This window comes from Mustela erminea, chromosome X (genome assembly GCF_009829155.1).
Source record: "Mustela erminea isolate mMusErm1 chromosome X, mMusErm1.Pri, whole genome shotgun sequence".
NCBI classification, from domain to species: Eukaryota; Metazoa; Chordata; class Mammalia; order Carnivora; family Mustelidae; genus Mustela; species Mustela erminea.
This window is the reverse complement of record NC_045635.1, coordinates 105,144,192-105,160,546: the sequence shown is the minus strand read 5'-3', so window position 1 is coordinate 105,160,546 and position 16,355 is coordinate 105,144,192.

The following is a 16,355-nucleotide window of genomic DNA, read 5'->3' as shown; positions in this document are numbered from 1 at the left end:
TGTCTACTCCAAGACCTAGCAATTCACTACTAGGTAAATGCTGAAGAAAAGGAAAATGAGTGCATGTGTCCAAAGAAGTATTTGTATAAGCATACTCATAGCACACAAGTATCCATCAAGCTTGACTAGATAAACAAATTGTGGTTTATTCACAAAATGGAATACTATCCAGTAATAAAAAGTACAAACTACTGATATATGAACTATCATGGATGAATCCAATGTGTCAAACAAAAAAATAAGCCAGGCATGAAAGAGTGTATGTTATATGATCCAAATTATATATGGTTCTGGAACAAACAAGATTAATTATGGTAGTAGAAATAAGAATAATGGTTAACATGGGAGGAGTATTGATTGAGACAGGTATTGTCTGGGAAACAGCATCTCTAGGAATGATGAAAATGTAATATAACTCTAGATAATGGTTACAAGAGCATAGGTTGAATTTCTTCATGAAGAAAGCATTTTACTATATATAAATTATACTTCAATAGAAAATGAAAAAATACAAAGTCACAAAGAGGCAGATATCTAGTAAAAGATGACATCTACAATGTGTACTGTTTACTTGTCAAGGTGGGGTAATATAAATATATATAATCTTATTTTTTAATTTTTCCTTTCTTCTAATAAATGCTGGCATGAGCTTTACTTTTTTAATTATTATTTTTCATTTAAAAATATACATCAAAGTTATGCTGCATCATCACTATAGGCATGGGGTTCCTGATGCCTCAGGACAAATGTTCACAACTCTTTCATTTTTTAAATTGTGTTATATTAGTCACCATAAAATACATTATTAGTTTTTGATGCAATGTTCCAAGTCTTTTAAACTAAGTTATTATTGACTTGGCAAACTACAAAATATTTTTCTAAGGATCACTCAATAGAAGGATAGCTGATTGTTAATCTAGTGTAATAACTTGATCTGTTTCACATTTTGAAGCTGATAACGTCATGAAGGACTATTTTTTGTGGATGCATACATGACCATATTGCATATTTTAAAAGATTTTTTATAAGTACTCATATCCTAAGGTTAATGTTGTACTTCAGTATTTAAAAAAAAAATCTAGCAAAATGCCCGTGTTAACAAAGTAATAACCTCTGATTTATTTGAAATGAGATCTCTCTCATCCATTTCCTCCCTCCTCCATCAATTTCTAAGCTTTATGAAGAAGTTTTAAAAATTGGGATGAGAAGCATCCAACCATGTGAATGGAGAGGGAAGTAAAATATAAAACAAGCACAAGACTACTCTACATGAAAACTTTCTTCTACAAGTGTGCTTCGTTCAAATAAATTTTAGCTGACTTACTTAACACTGTTAAGTCAAAATAATAACAACTAACAATTGTATAGCACTCTCTGATTTACACGGTGGCCTTGAAGGTCTTGTCTCATTTGGTAGCCTATTTCATTTGGACAGGAACATTTAATAGAATGCTTTAGTGGTGATGCAACATGGGGGCTTAAGTGGGTAGGAGAAGAATAAATGAAACAAGATGGGATTGGGAGGGAGACAAACCATAAGTGACTCTTAATCTCACAAAACAAACTGAGGGTTGCTGGGGGGAGGGGGTTTGGGAGAAGGGGGTGGGATTATGGACACTGGGGAGGGTATGTGCTTTGGTGAGTGCTGTGAAGTGTGTAAACCTGGTGATTCACAGACCTGTACCCCTGGGGATAAAAACATATGTTTATAAAAAATAAAAAATTAAAAAATAATAATAAAAAAAAATAAAGAATGCTTTGCTTTCAGAGTGCTCCTGTATACCACAGTCTTGCTACTTGACTAGACCCATTACAGATATGGCAATCTGGACTTTAATTCTGAATTAAAATGTCTCTCCTTTTGGCTTTGTGAAACTTTGAGTAGTTCAATACAATTAGATTTTCCAGACAACTATAGCTTATCATTTAATTAACCAAGATTTTTAATCATAACCACTTTCAAGAGGAATCACTATAAAATCTATATAACATTGTGTCATTTTTTACAAGTTGTGTTTGCCATATTTTATAGTTATAAAATAACACATAATCACATTATAATATGTGGAAAATATAGAAATGTGTGAAAAAGAAAACAAAAACATCATATTGTGACAATCCAAAGATAAATACTGTTAATATTTCAGAATGATGTCAACCTTTTTACAGTGAAATATATTTCTATGTGTATAAATACAGTTACATATCAAGCTTAACCTTTACATTGTCTTATCTTTCTTTTTAAATCACTATTATATTTTCATATTGCTTCATGTATAGACATACTATAAAAATTACTAGTGATTTTCTATATCCTCTATCTACCTTTTAAAGTAATTGCTAAGTGATTGTATTATAATTTAATTAAATTAATGCTTAATCAGTTTTACAATTATATTTACATTAAAAATTAAAGATGCTTAAATTATAAATAATAGACTGTGATGTAGTCTCATAAATCTGTATATCATACTACATAATTTATAAAGGAGAAATAAACAAAAGTTCAGTGAATAAAGAATCTATGACATGTAGTTGGAGATAATCTTTTATACAGTTATTCTGTGATTATTTATACTTGTCTAAAACATGATCTCAATCTTGAGTATTTATGAATAATTGAAAATAGACACTGTCCAGAATATTCTTAGTAAAGTTAAGCTTAAATAAAGCATTCTCTGTGTTCCTTAGTATATTTCCCCATATTGAAATATAACATGCTAACAATAAACACAATACCAGTAAACCAATAGTTAACATGAATCTTCATTATTAGGTTTATTAAGTACACTATTAAGTGTACTTAAGTACATATTATTAGGTTTATTAAATACACACTATTAAGTATGAAGCTATAAGATATTATAAAGATAGGGGAAAAGGTCTTTGAAAATTTCATGAAAAATGAACATATATCCATATTATGGAATCAGAACACTCCAAGGTGCCTTCTGTCCTTGAGATCCCAGGAAATGCAACATTAAAATGGGGGTGACATCTGCATTTATATCAAGTGATAAGTACAAAATAGATACCTACTCAAATAGACTTTAGATGGTTTCTACAAAACATTGAGAAAGACAGATGAGAAATATAAACCTTTAGAACATTATTTATAAAGTTGCATCTGTACATCCATGTTGACTCTGTTTATGAAAAGAGACAGACTGCATAAAAATAGGTATGATAACCCAATGAAGTACTCAGAGAATGTTGTTAAACACACAGTCGATCATAAACCAAAGGGGCCTATATTCTAGGGCCAATTATTCAAAAAACTCTAATGTAAATTTTCCTTAAAATTACACTAAACCACAATTTTGACTTTTTTTTTAAATTTTAAAGTGGGAATACAGTAATTCTACAAGTCCCATGAGGACAGGCACAAAGGCGTTTTGTCTTGCGTACTTAGCAACAAGCAGAGTGCCTGCCATTTAGTGGTGCTTAATAAATAATTTTGTTGAATGAAAGAAAATAAATTTTTTACGAAGTACCTAGAAACTAGAAATAGGACACTCTTGAGAGACTAAATGTTGTAGTTATATATAATATTTATATACGTGTATGAGTATATCTAAATTATAAGGTAATTAAAAAACACGAAAGTCTTATTAAAGAAAGTTTCAATCAATACTCTATCTTCCCTCAAAAAAGTCTCATTTTAAAAGTATTTTCATTTACTTATTGCAATAGATCTCAGCTAAGAATTTTTTTGTAGCTAAGAAACTTTAGGAAAGCGGTATGATTTAAATAGGTAATAATTGCTTTTAATATTTTCAGGAGATAAACAAAAACTTTCAGGAATTACATAAGGAGATATAGTATAGGGGTTAACTACATGCAAATATTATTTCAAGTAGGCCAAACTTATCCAAAATACTACCCTTAAATTTTTACTATATTTTCTTCTTCTATTTTTTGTACTCATAAGCTAATGTTTTCTATTCTTTAAGGAATCATCTTCAATGTAGTATCTTTGAGAGTTCTGGTTGCAGTAGATGGAACCTAAGGCAGTGAAAGTTATTTGTTGGCGTTGGTCATTTTATATTAAATACTCCTTATTTGCTCTGCATATGTTACATATGTTACATCAGATATTTTCTTTGCTCAAATAAAAAAGAAACATTTAAAAAACCTTAAAAAAGTAGTGCAATATTCTGTCTATATATATGTAGATGCATAGGTGTTTGTGTCGGTCTTTGACATGTATATTCATTTTACTTGTGCTGAAGAATGTTTAGTATGCAATTTTTTGAAATATGTCATTATTTGCCTAATGGTTTTTTAAACATACCACAATTGCCATTTTACACATCAGGAAAATGATTCTCTATTGAAACATAAAAACAAAAACTTGTACATGTTTTTCGTCTCAATGAGTTTCATGTTAGTAGTTGATTTGTGCTTCTTTATCTTTTTATTCAGTGAATGCTGGTATAACAGGATGATAGTTTGATTGTCATTGCTTTATTAACTAGGTTTCCATTATATTTAGATAACAAATACCATTATTTAATAAATGGGTATTTCAAAATAATGTTCTGGTATACTTTTTCATTTTAAAATGTGTGTGTGTGTGTGTGTGTTGAATTGAGTATCTTCTGCTGCTATCTTTGATACAGCTATCAATGATCTCTCATTCAATTTAGTGGTACTTTAATACCCCACCCATCAGAAATAAAGGAATTCAAACTTAAATTGAGCTAGAGATACCAATATCCACAAAAGAGACTTCTGCCAATATATAGAGGATTTTACAATGGTGAAATACTGGACATTATTGCTTAACCTCCACTGAAACACCAGAACTCAATATAAGAAATGAAGGGAAGCTCATTTTCTAGTGTAGGGTGCTCTCTCTGCATCATCTAAGTTACTCTCCAGGAACTAGTCACTTAAGTAAAGGTAATAATTTTTTTTAAAGTGTTGAGACTTTCTAAAAACAAACTAGTAAATAAGTGACTTTAAATGTATCAAATTAACATATCAGGGTACATAACTTTAGTTCATTCTGGCAGCAATACTATCAGGGTGGGTTCTGTTTGCATTCTGAAGATGAATAAACTAAAATTCAGAAGTATAAACACAGTGCCCAAGATCCTAGAACTAGTAAGAGAGCTGACATTTGATCATTCCCCTCCTACCATAAAGCCTGTGTTTCTTTTTCTGCTCTGTGATGTTTCCCAGTAATGTTAATGCTGTATTTTAGAAGGATAAATTCTAACTTAAAGCCTTTAAACATATACCCCTTTAATTTTTTATTATGTTATGTTAGTCACCATACACTATCATTTTTATTTTTAAAAAAATTTTTTAAGGAGTATATCATTAGTTTTTGATGTAGTGTTCCATGATTCATTGTTTGTGTATAACACCCAGTGATCCATGCAATCCATGCCCACCTTAACACTCATCACCAGGTTCACCCACCCCCCAATGCCCCCCCCTAAAACCCTCAGTTTGTTTCCTGTAGTTCATAGTGTCTCACAGTTCATCTCTTACTCCAATTTCCCTCCCTTCACTTTACCCTTCCTTCTCCTAGTGTTTTCCATGCTATTCTTTATGTTCCACAAATAAGTGAAACCATATGCTATCATATACTTCTTTCAAAATTGCTTTCATATTTACTCAGGAAAGTCATTGACTATACATGAATATTTGCTTCTCATTCAGTCAGTGTTTCCTAGAAAAAAATACCCCAACAGTCTTATTCAACATGAAACACTCCGCTGTTATTTTGAGAAAATACTTATTGCATTGAATAGTTGGAATGCTTCACAGGGTAAAATACCAGTTCTTTTTGCTCCAGCTGTAGCTAGATTTCAAATGTCAGGTTGAGTCATTTCTCTATATTCTAGAAGAATGTGAAACAGTAGGGAATATTTTGAGATTCCAGACACATACAATGTGGCATCCAGACGAAGGGGAGTGATAGGTCAATGCCTGGCAGATGGCATAATGAGCTTGAGAGGCTACTGGCAGATGGACCTGACAATTTGGGCAAAGCAAAAGTGCTTGTGGCTACTAACAGGAAGCACAAGGAAGGCAATGAAGAAGTCTACATACTCCTTCTGATGATGATGCCAACTTGGATTTAGCAGATGATATGGTGAGCATTAAGAATATGAAAGATAGTAAAGTGATATTATTTTCTAGGTATGGTATGGAAAAAGCAGTTAATGTAAGCAGAGAGTGTTTTGAGGATTTTGGATAGTTAAACTCTTCTGTGTGATGCAGGGAGCATATGCTTAATGTACTCAGTAACACTTTTCAGTTGTCATGGTCAAGTATGAATTTATAAACTGTTTATTAATACTATAAGGTTATACTTTAAACCTTACTATAGCCTCCATAAGTTAAGCAAATTCATTGCAATTATGTAGTTTATATTTTATGTTAGGAAAATGAAATATTCATACCACTTGAAACAATGGTAATAAGTGGATTTTCTAGGCTAGATTTTTGCTCTGAGACTACTCAGATCAAGGTAGTCATTTTTGTATGTGTGATAGTCCATCAACCTAAGGATATGAAACTATTAAACAACTAATAATATAGCATTAACATGTTTTCCTCAGTAGTGATTAATTTTTATTGATTATGTCATATTTTTTTATCCATCTGTAACATGTGCTATATTGAATAATTGGTTGGCAGTTTCTGACTTTAAATATATATATAGCTTTTAGCCCCGATGATGTCTTTGCCAACTTTCTGTGAAAATATCATAAATCCACAGTGATGAGAACAAACAGAGCAAAAGATAAAAACAAACAAAACAAAAAACAAAAGCCAGTGTCTGGACCAATGTGACCAGACTAAGAAACTAGCAAAAAACAAACAAAACAAAAAACAAAAGCCAGTGTCTGGACCAATGTGACCAGACTAAGAAACTAGCAAAAATTTGTTTCATTAAAGTAAGATGGGCAAAAGTAATATAGATGATGTTACATAATTCCACTCTGTGGCCCATGGCTCAGAGTTCCAGGATCTACACTAACCAGAACTCTAGACAACTATATCTCTACTGTGAAGGTGCTATTTTATATGCTATCCATCTTTCCATGTTCATTGAGAGATAGCAACTCCAAGAAGTATGACTGGACAGAAAATTGCTAGTAGCATACTTTATTCAGGGAACATATAAGGCCCACAAATAAACCACTATAACTAGGGCCTAGAAATTATAAATTTTCATAGTACATTATGGAATATGGTTGGGTATACAAAAAATATTGAATTAAAACAAAACTATGTTAAGTACATGGGAGCTAAAAACCTGAAAATAAGCCTAAAATATACAGACATTAACATCACCTCTAACTACAGACCAGAAAAGCGATTCAACTATTCTTTGAGCTGGCAAAGACTGGGACCAAAGGCAAACAACTTATTGGTTTTGTTGCCAAATATTTTGTCTGAAGAAAACTTGCCTCATTTGAAAATGAGTAAAAAGAAAAAAAAAATGAGCACATGGGCTATGAAAAAAATTACAGAAGCCTGGGGAAATGGAGCATAAAATTCTGAAGAGAATATCACAGCAAATGAGTCCCTCCAAGATTCAGAATAAAATATAGCTCTTTGGCATACTAAGCATAGTGGGGAAAAACATGCCTTGGAGATACAAAAGCACAATCATATAGACAAAATTCTGAGATAAATAGGAAACAAAAATAGGTGAAAAGGAGATGGACAAGATAAAGAAAGATTTCAAAAAAACTGAAAATATAAACCTGTACCCCTGGGGCAAATAATACATTATATGTTAATAAAATTTTTTTAAAGAACCTGAAAATGCAATAGAATATCAGGAAATTCAAGATGCATATTGGAATTACTAAGAAGAAGGAATATACTGTAGATTATCAAATTAGTAATGTGGAATAAAAATTTAGAAAGTTGTACTAGAGTCCCAAGGAAAGAAAAAAGGGTAAAAATGAGAGGGAAATAGTGTCTATGTAAAAAACAGAGATCTAATCTATGAATAATTGATATATCTGAGTAGCAAATGTAACAGAAATTATAATAAAAATATAGTGGAAGACAGGTTTCCTGAGTTGGAGAGATATCCATATATGTGCTTTGAGAGGTCTTACTAACTTCCAGACAAAAATATTGAAAAGAAACCCACATCTAAATATATTCTGTTTAAATACTTACATTATAAAGGTAACTTTTAAGTGTTGCAGGCATTGGGGAAGGGGAAATATAATAAAGATAATATTCAAAAAAAGAGCTGACCCTATATTTATCTGTAATATCCTAGTCCTGAAGACAATATAACAACATCTAAAGAGGTCTGATAGAAAAAGGATTTGACATGTCTCTTATATTCAGCCATGATGAATTCCATGTGTAGAGATAATAGAAGTAAATCTTCAGGTATAGAAGGGTTCAGAAAATATACTACCTATTTAGACATTTTGAATAAGTTTACTTTAGGTCATGTTCAAGACAATTGAGAATTTTTTAAAAGTCCAGAATGTGAAAATCATGTTATTATAGAACTAACATAATTCCAGAGTGCCTGGGTGGCTCAGTGGGTTAAGCCTCTGCCTTCAGCTCAGGTCATGATCTCAGGGTCCTGGGATCAAGTGCCACATCAGGCTCTCTGCTCAGTGGGGAGCCTGATTCCCCCTCTCTTTCTGCCTGCTTCTCTGCCTAACTGTGATCTCTCTGTCAAATAAATAAGTAAAATATTTAAGAACTAGCATAATTCTCTTCTCACTTTGGACATCATGTTGAGGAAGCATGATGAGACTACATTTTTCAGGTGAATTCTGCAACCTAGAGGTGCAGTTTGAGTTTGCAGTACTTTCCTCAGATGCTCTTCTTTTATTTGCACTCCTTTTTTACTATCAGGAAATGTGTTTTTCAAATCAGGAAATGTGTTTTTCAAATCATATCTTTGATCTCACAGTTCAAATGGAATCTTGTCATGTTTAATAACAACTTATAGCAATTACTGGTGGTGTACTATTCCAGCACTTGCTAGCAATAGATAAAAAGTTGCATAGTCACTGTAGCAGAACATTGTGCCAGGAAAGTTAATGGATAATTTTTGTCCTCTGCAAAAGCATACCTGCTTAAAAAGAATAGAGTGGACTTATTTATTATAAAGAAACCTGAGAAATAATTTACTGAATCTTTTAAAACTCATTGACGGTCTTGATTATAATTGCTGCTAAAGATTCATGCTTTTTGATTTGCCACATCTAAACTCAGATGTGATAATGATAACGAACTGAGTAATAACTAAAGTTATGGGGATGGTTTGAGACTTTTGAGACAGATCCTATTCACCAAAATATTTCATTTGCACTGCAAAGTAAATTCTTGCATAAACAAAAGAAAAGAAGGAAAAAAAAACCAGAATAAAGGCATAATCTTCCACTTCAACCAACACTCTAATTACATTAAGGTCAATATTGATGACCCAAATACACAATATTATTCACTTATTCATTCAACAGATATTTAATGATGAATTTCTATGTACAAAGAACTTTACTGGGACCTAGATACATAGCTGTGATAACCTTGTCTGGTGAGAACCTCTTTTCAACTTCCTCACTTTTAGTGAACTTTTTCTTCAAACACAGTGTAATATTCAATCATTTATCATTCTACTTTAATGATCTCCTGGATTTAAGTTACTCCAACACCATGACACAGCACAAAGACAATCATGACAACACTACCCTTACTATTGTCCTCAATTCCCTTACTGTTCTTATTTTTGTTGATAATCTCTGACTTGCATAATAGATTGTTTGATATATAAGATAATTGATGAGAAAGCACTACAAGCCAAATATATTATATCAAAACAAAACAGTACAAACATAAAGCCTACTTCCCAGTACTATATTTGCTTCAGAAGCTGGAACTGATTTTACCAATATTACGTGAAAATAAGGACCAAAAATTGGGACAGAAATAAAAGGTTCTACAATTGTCTCCATTGACATTTCACCATCTATTCTTAGGATTTTGGAATTCAGGTCTTTGGTATATTGAATTGAATTCTATTTTTGTAAATACACGTGTAGCTTTTGGGGCCAAATTATTAAAAAATTATCTTGAAAAGAACTTTTCCTTGTCTTGGTCATACTTGCAAATGCTACACAGGGATTGATTTTATATATGCGTTAACTCACAGTTATCAATTATATGACCTAACAGAAAGTCAGGAGCTTCTACCATTGAAAAGTGATAAATGCATTTATGTGTGTGTGTGTGTGTGTGTGCGTGCGCACGCGCATAAAACTTTCCCATAAACATAACTCTGAGAATGGTGAATTCAGCTTTCACTTTACTTCAGGAGAAAAATTCTCCCAGTCAGTGTCATATACTATGAACTGAGAGTCAATGAGGTTGAAGTAAAGCTCTGGAAACTATACATAGGTTATCTTATTTTAATGTGGTGAGATAATGGGTTCTTTTGGACAACCAGCAGGACGTTAGCAGTTATAGAAAGAACTGGTTTAAGTAATTTGTGGAAGTTTTGGCCATTTTGCTCTTTGTCCATCTTCTTCCTATCTTCCCATTCTTTATTATTTTATTGTACTTAAATTTCCGGTGTATTTGGAGAAGCAATTTTTCTACTCTGAACCCAAGTTACTTGAGTTTGGATCCCCACTAAGACATTCTATAGCTGTGTGATCTTGTACTTCAGTTTTCTCAGTTTCCTCATCTGTAAAATAAAGGATTCAAATATATATATATATATATATATATATATATATATATATATATATACACATTATATATGCAGACACACACACACAGAAGTTTTTTTTTTTTTAAATGTATTTTAGAGAGACAGAGAAGTAGGGGGAAGGACAGAGGAAGAGGGAGAGAGAGAATCCTCAAGCAGACTTCCTGATGAGCAGGGAGCCCAATGCAGGGCTTGATCCTATGATCCTGAGATCATGACCTGAGTTGAAATCAAGAGTTGGCCAGTTGATCACTTACCAACTGATAGGTAAACAGAGTTTCAGCTTTTATATATATAAAATGCATAGCTGCATTTACCCTTGGGACCAAAATTTATATATTTAGATTAATGATTATCACATAGTAAGTGCTCAATAAATGTTAACTGTTTTGATTCCTATATTACTACTATTTTAAATCAATTACTATATTTTTTTATTTTTTAATTTAAATTCAGTTAGCCAATGTACAGTACATCATTAGTTTTTGGTGTAATGTTCAGTGATTCATTAATTGTGTATAATACCCAATGCTCATCACATCACGTGTCCTCCTTTATGCCCATCACCCTGTTAGCCCATACTCCCAATATTTTGCTCTTCTAGTAGAATGATCAAATGGTATCTAGTATAGGTTTCTAGATAGGCAATCTTTGTCCCCTTTAGAACTCTACAAATGAGTTAAAGTTGTATTCAACTGCTGCTTATAAGTTATCTGATTCCAGATGACCTTTAACCATCTAGAATAAATATATTTTTTTAAACTCTGGAAGTTGTATCACTTTCTATTTTTACCTTTTGTCCCCTCTCTTCATAAATTTTACCAGAGGATGTTTAAGAAAATGCTCTCATTGAGATTTGCATTTTTATGAGATAATATTTGTCTCATTGGTGAATGATTTAGATGTCTCCAACATTCCATATTCTTAAACTGGAAGTCTTTTTAAATACATAACAATTGAAATATACAAATTAGAACTTTAAGTTTTATTATTTATAGTTTCTAAATTACTTTCACATAAATTAAAAGCATTACATTTTTAACATTTTGCATGATTTTGTACTGGTCCTAAAAAATACAATAGCAAGAACATACCAAGTAGTGTTGTTGTAATTACTTTATTTATATTAATCTTCTTTAATCTTCACAACAACCTTAACAGGTAGGTATTCTAACTATCATCCTTATTTCATAAGTGACTACATTGAATCATTAAAAAGTTAAATAACTTGCTCAAGAGAACACAGCCAATAAGTGGAAGAGCTGAAGTTTGAATCAATGCAGTCTAGCTTCTGAGTCTGTCTCCTTGAACATTGTGCTTTTCAACAACATTTTCTTTCTTTCAGTCTTATAATAAGAGAAATTTACTCCAGGAGCATTTATTAATGTCCAGGGCTAAAAACTCAATTGACAGTATTTTAGCACTTAGGTTCCTTGATGTTTTAAAGAAAAGCTTGTTCTTCTGATTTTAATAAGAAATCCTTTCATTATCTATATCTTTTCATTAGTCAGCTAAAAATGAAACAGAATATAATTGCAAATATCATGACTACATTTACAGGTGGCACTAAAACTCATAAGTTATCCACATCTCCATCTACTCCAATTTCCATGTCACTTAATACAAGAAATTTCCATATGATTCACAGCATCATTTGATAACTAACTTTTAACTTCCCTTGCATGCCATTAAGAAATAGGAATATTTAAATGTGCATGTAGTTGTGTCTGCCCTTCACATATTGGCCTTTAGAACTCATTGCCAATAGCTTCAGGCATTTAATAATGTATTTTACAGCAAGATCATATTAGTGGGGTCTTTCCTATGCCAACACTTGTTTCAAAATACGCTTAAACCCAAACCTTCATCTCTACATTGGAAATAATTCTCAGAATATTTAATGATGAAATTAGTTGTAATAGGTAAAATAAGAATATTGGTGAAGAGCTAAGTAGATAAGTAAATGTTAGGTCTATCACCAACTCATTTTTTAAAACGCTTAATGAGAAGACAACTTTCAGTCTTCTAATCAATTACATATATCTCTATGTTAATGTCTGTCATTTTTCAGAACTTTGTTACAGTTTTCATGTGTCTATATTGACTATCCTGAAAATACACTAATAAGACACTACTCAACTTAGTTTTCAGAAAATGCTGTTAAAATGAATAAGAATATTACTAATATCAAGACATTTCAATCATTATCACAAAATATTTGAATATGTATCTAATACAGGTTAAATATTATTTTAATAAAATACACTCTATCAGCAAATATTTCTTCACATGTTTAAAAATAACTTTTTCTTATATCTTAATACCCCATTCCTATATATTCTGATGCAACCACAAAAGTACTTACCAAAGCCTTTACTTTGGACTAGAAACTCCACATCTATTTTCCTAAATTCCTCATTAGTTTATAAGTTCCTAGATGATGAGGATTATGGGATTACGCTTAATACACTACATATAAAAAGAGTTAACACATAATAGGTGCTTCAAAATATTTCTTAAATAAATGAGTAAGTGGTTAAAAGAAAAATTAACAGTTTGGTTAGCATATAGATAAAAATTGAGAACAAGAAGTAATTATATTTTCTAGAAAGGATTGTCAGAATAAGAATATAAGAATGGACATACATAGATCCCCAAGGAAACCCAGAATTAAGTGAAAGTATAACTGACAGAAACAGATAAAAGATGTTTAAAGAGATAGGAGAAAAAGGAAAGAGTAGTCATAGAACAAGGGAAAATAAACATTCTAGAAGTTGGAACTTACTAACAATGCTAAATATTATGGAAAAGGTAAGCAGTTTGAAGACTTATATATAGAATTTTATACATAGTGTAGTAGTCTCAATTCAAGAAATATTAACAATATAAGAACAAATAATTTGAATTAACTGTAGTCTACATATGGTAGATAAACATGGTTGGTCTGCATTCTCCACTATAGAAGTAATGTGAAACTGAAGGTAAGTGTGTTTATTAAAAAAAAAAAAAAAAAAAAAAAAAAAAACAACCTAATTTTCATTCAGTATTTTAAGAGAATGTTGGAATGGGAGACACAAATTGGCAATGTTTATTACTGAATCTATAATTTCAATCAGAATTTATAAGCCTTAAAGCATATAAAGAGAAATAAAATTAATAAATGCAGAAACTTTAATTAGAATAAAAAGTAAAATGTTCTTTTAGCATTTATCTCAAATATAGTCATTATTTTTACAGTGCAAATGAATTCAAACTTCATACTTTTAGGCTGATTAAATAGAGCCTCCTCATTCAATTTCAGGAAACTGCCCAATTTACAGATAATTTGGGTATTAAAAATTTACTGTACATGACAACTAGACGCATTTTCGGAATGCAGCCTACAACCTCTCTGTGATTAGATTTCCTATAATAAGCTCTGAAAAGGTTAATGAAGACCTTAGCCAAGCAGCTCAGGTTTTATAATTGGGTGTAATGAGTAGATATGGTGATGGAGTTCTTCACTAATGTAATTGTAATGCAGATCCACAATGTGTTATAAAAGCACCATAGGGAGAGCTCTAAAGAGAAATAAGTTCCCAAACATTTGTAGTTTGTAAATCTGATCTAGAAATACATTATATATTTCTATTTGTCTTTTAACTGCAAAATATACCTTAGAAACAACTGTTTCTTATTTTAAACTATAAACAAAGTTATCATGGCTTTGTGATTTGAATCCCTATTTCTCTATTCCCATCCCCTGATAAGAGAGAGAAATAAAGATAGGAATGAGATGCAAATGAAAGAGAAAGAAAAAAAAAGAAAGAAGGAGGGGAGGAAGAAGAAGGGAATAAAGAGCAAGGGGGTAGTAAAAAAGAAGAGAGAAAATGCAAAATTACTTTAAGACAAAGAATCAAATAAGGTATTTACTCTTATTTTGGCTACCTTGTGCTTCTCCACTTATCAGAAAATAAAAGACTACAAATATCAATCCAAAGTTTACTCTCTCCCAAACACCTATAATGAATGCCACCCTATACAATCATTACTTGCCTCCTGGTCCTTAACTTCTACTTTATAAAAAATCAAAAACAAAAAACAAACAAACAAAAAACATTATCCATACACTGATCTATAGCATAGAGGTTAAGAGCACAAACTCTGGAAACTTAGGAAAATAATTTGAAATACCTAAAGCGGTGTATTTCCTGCACTATAGCAGTATTAACAGTGATATCCAAGGTGTTTTGCAGCTTGGCTCAGCTCTCATTTCAAGACTTGTCTATTATTTTTCCCTAATGTGATATGCTGTACCCATAACATATGTTCTTAAACACATCAGACATTTGAATGTTTGTGCCTTGGTTTATATTATTCCCTTTTCCTGTAAAACTTCATACTACAAAAAGATACTACATTATATGGTTCAAGAACCACCTCCTCTTTGAAGCCCTTCCTAAATGTTGTGAAGACTTTCCTCATCTATGATTCTGTAGCACATACAATCTTTCCCTCTAAATTAAGACCTACCTTCAAAGTTTATCTGTCAGGTTTAAGAGGAAAGAAGAGTGTAGAAAGATAGTTTTCAATGTCATTTATGTTCTGGAGTAATCTAATGTTTAATAATATAATTTAAGAATTTCTTGGTTAAAAAAGTGAAATATCAGGATTGTTCTATTGTTTTTCACAAATTAAATGATGATTATATAAGAAATAAACCTAACTACTAAAGATATTCTGAACCATTTTCATGTATTCTTTTTAACTCACTAAACCAAAACACTTTTCAGAAGGTCTGCCTTCTTAGCAGTGCTTTTCTCTGTCTCCCTATTTGTAAATACAGTAAGAATTTTAGGTAATTTAAGATGTTCCTACTCAGTCTTTTATAGGCTTAAGAAAAAAAAATTACAGTCTGAACAGTGTTACAAAGATGTATGTTAATTCTCACTTAACAAAATATCAAACAGGCATTGAGAAAATTCACCTACTAGTATTTCAAAAAAAATTGTGTAAAAAGCATGTCAATTCCAACTAGCCATACAGATCAAGATAAAAACTAACTCTTTCCATAGATCCCATAAGCCAGGAATTTAAAACCCATATAAGCCCAAATAATTTAGTATTGCTTTTCTGCATTATTTTCTATTTTCAGAAATGCTTAAATACTTTATAACATATAATAAAAATAAGGAGAAACTGAGAGAAATCGATGGTAGACAAAGAGTACCATATGAAGATGTGTAGAGACAGAAAAAAGGGAAAAATAGAGGAAGAGAAAAGGAGGGTACAGTAGCAATTGCCACCTTTCTTGGCCCTTAAGAATTTTTGATTCTATATAATTTGATGTCTCATATTCAAAATGTTGATAGGCATTGAGGTGTTCCCTTCTCCCCCCAAAAGAAGTGAAAACTTAATTTTAGGAGCCATTAGCTACCTTTTCTCTTTCTTCTCTTTCTGGGATCCCTCTAATGTGAACGTTACTGAGCTTGATGATGTCACTGTGTGTGTGTGTGTGTGTGTGTGTGTGTGTGTGTGTGTGTGTGTGTGTTTGTGTGTGAACATACTGCTGTTCAATCTGGTTATTTTCCACTACTCTGACTTCCAGCTTTCTTATCCATTCTTCTGTTTTCTCTAATCTACTGTTTATTCCCTT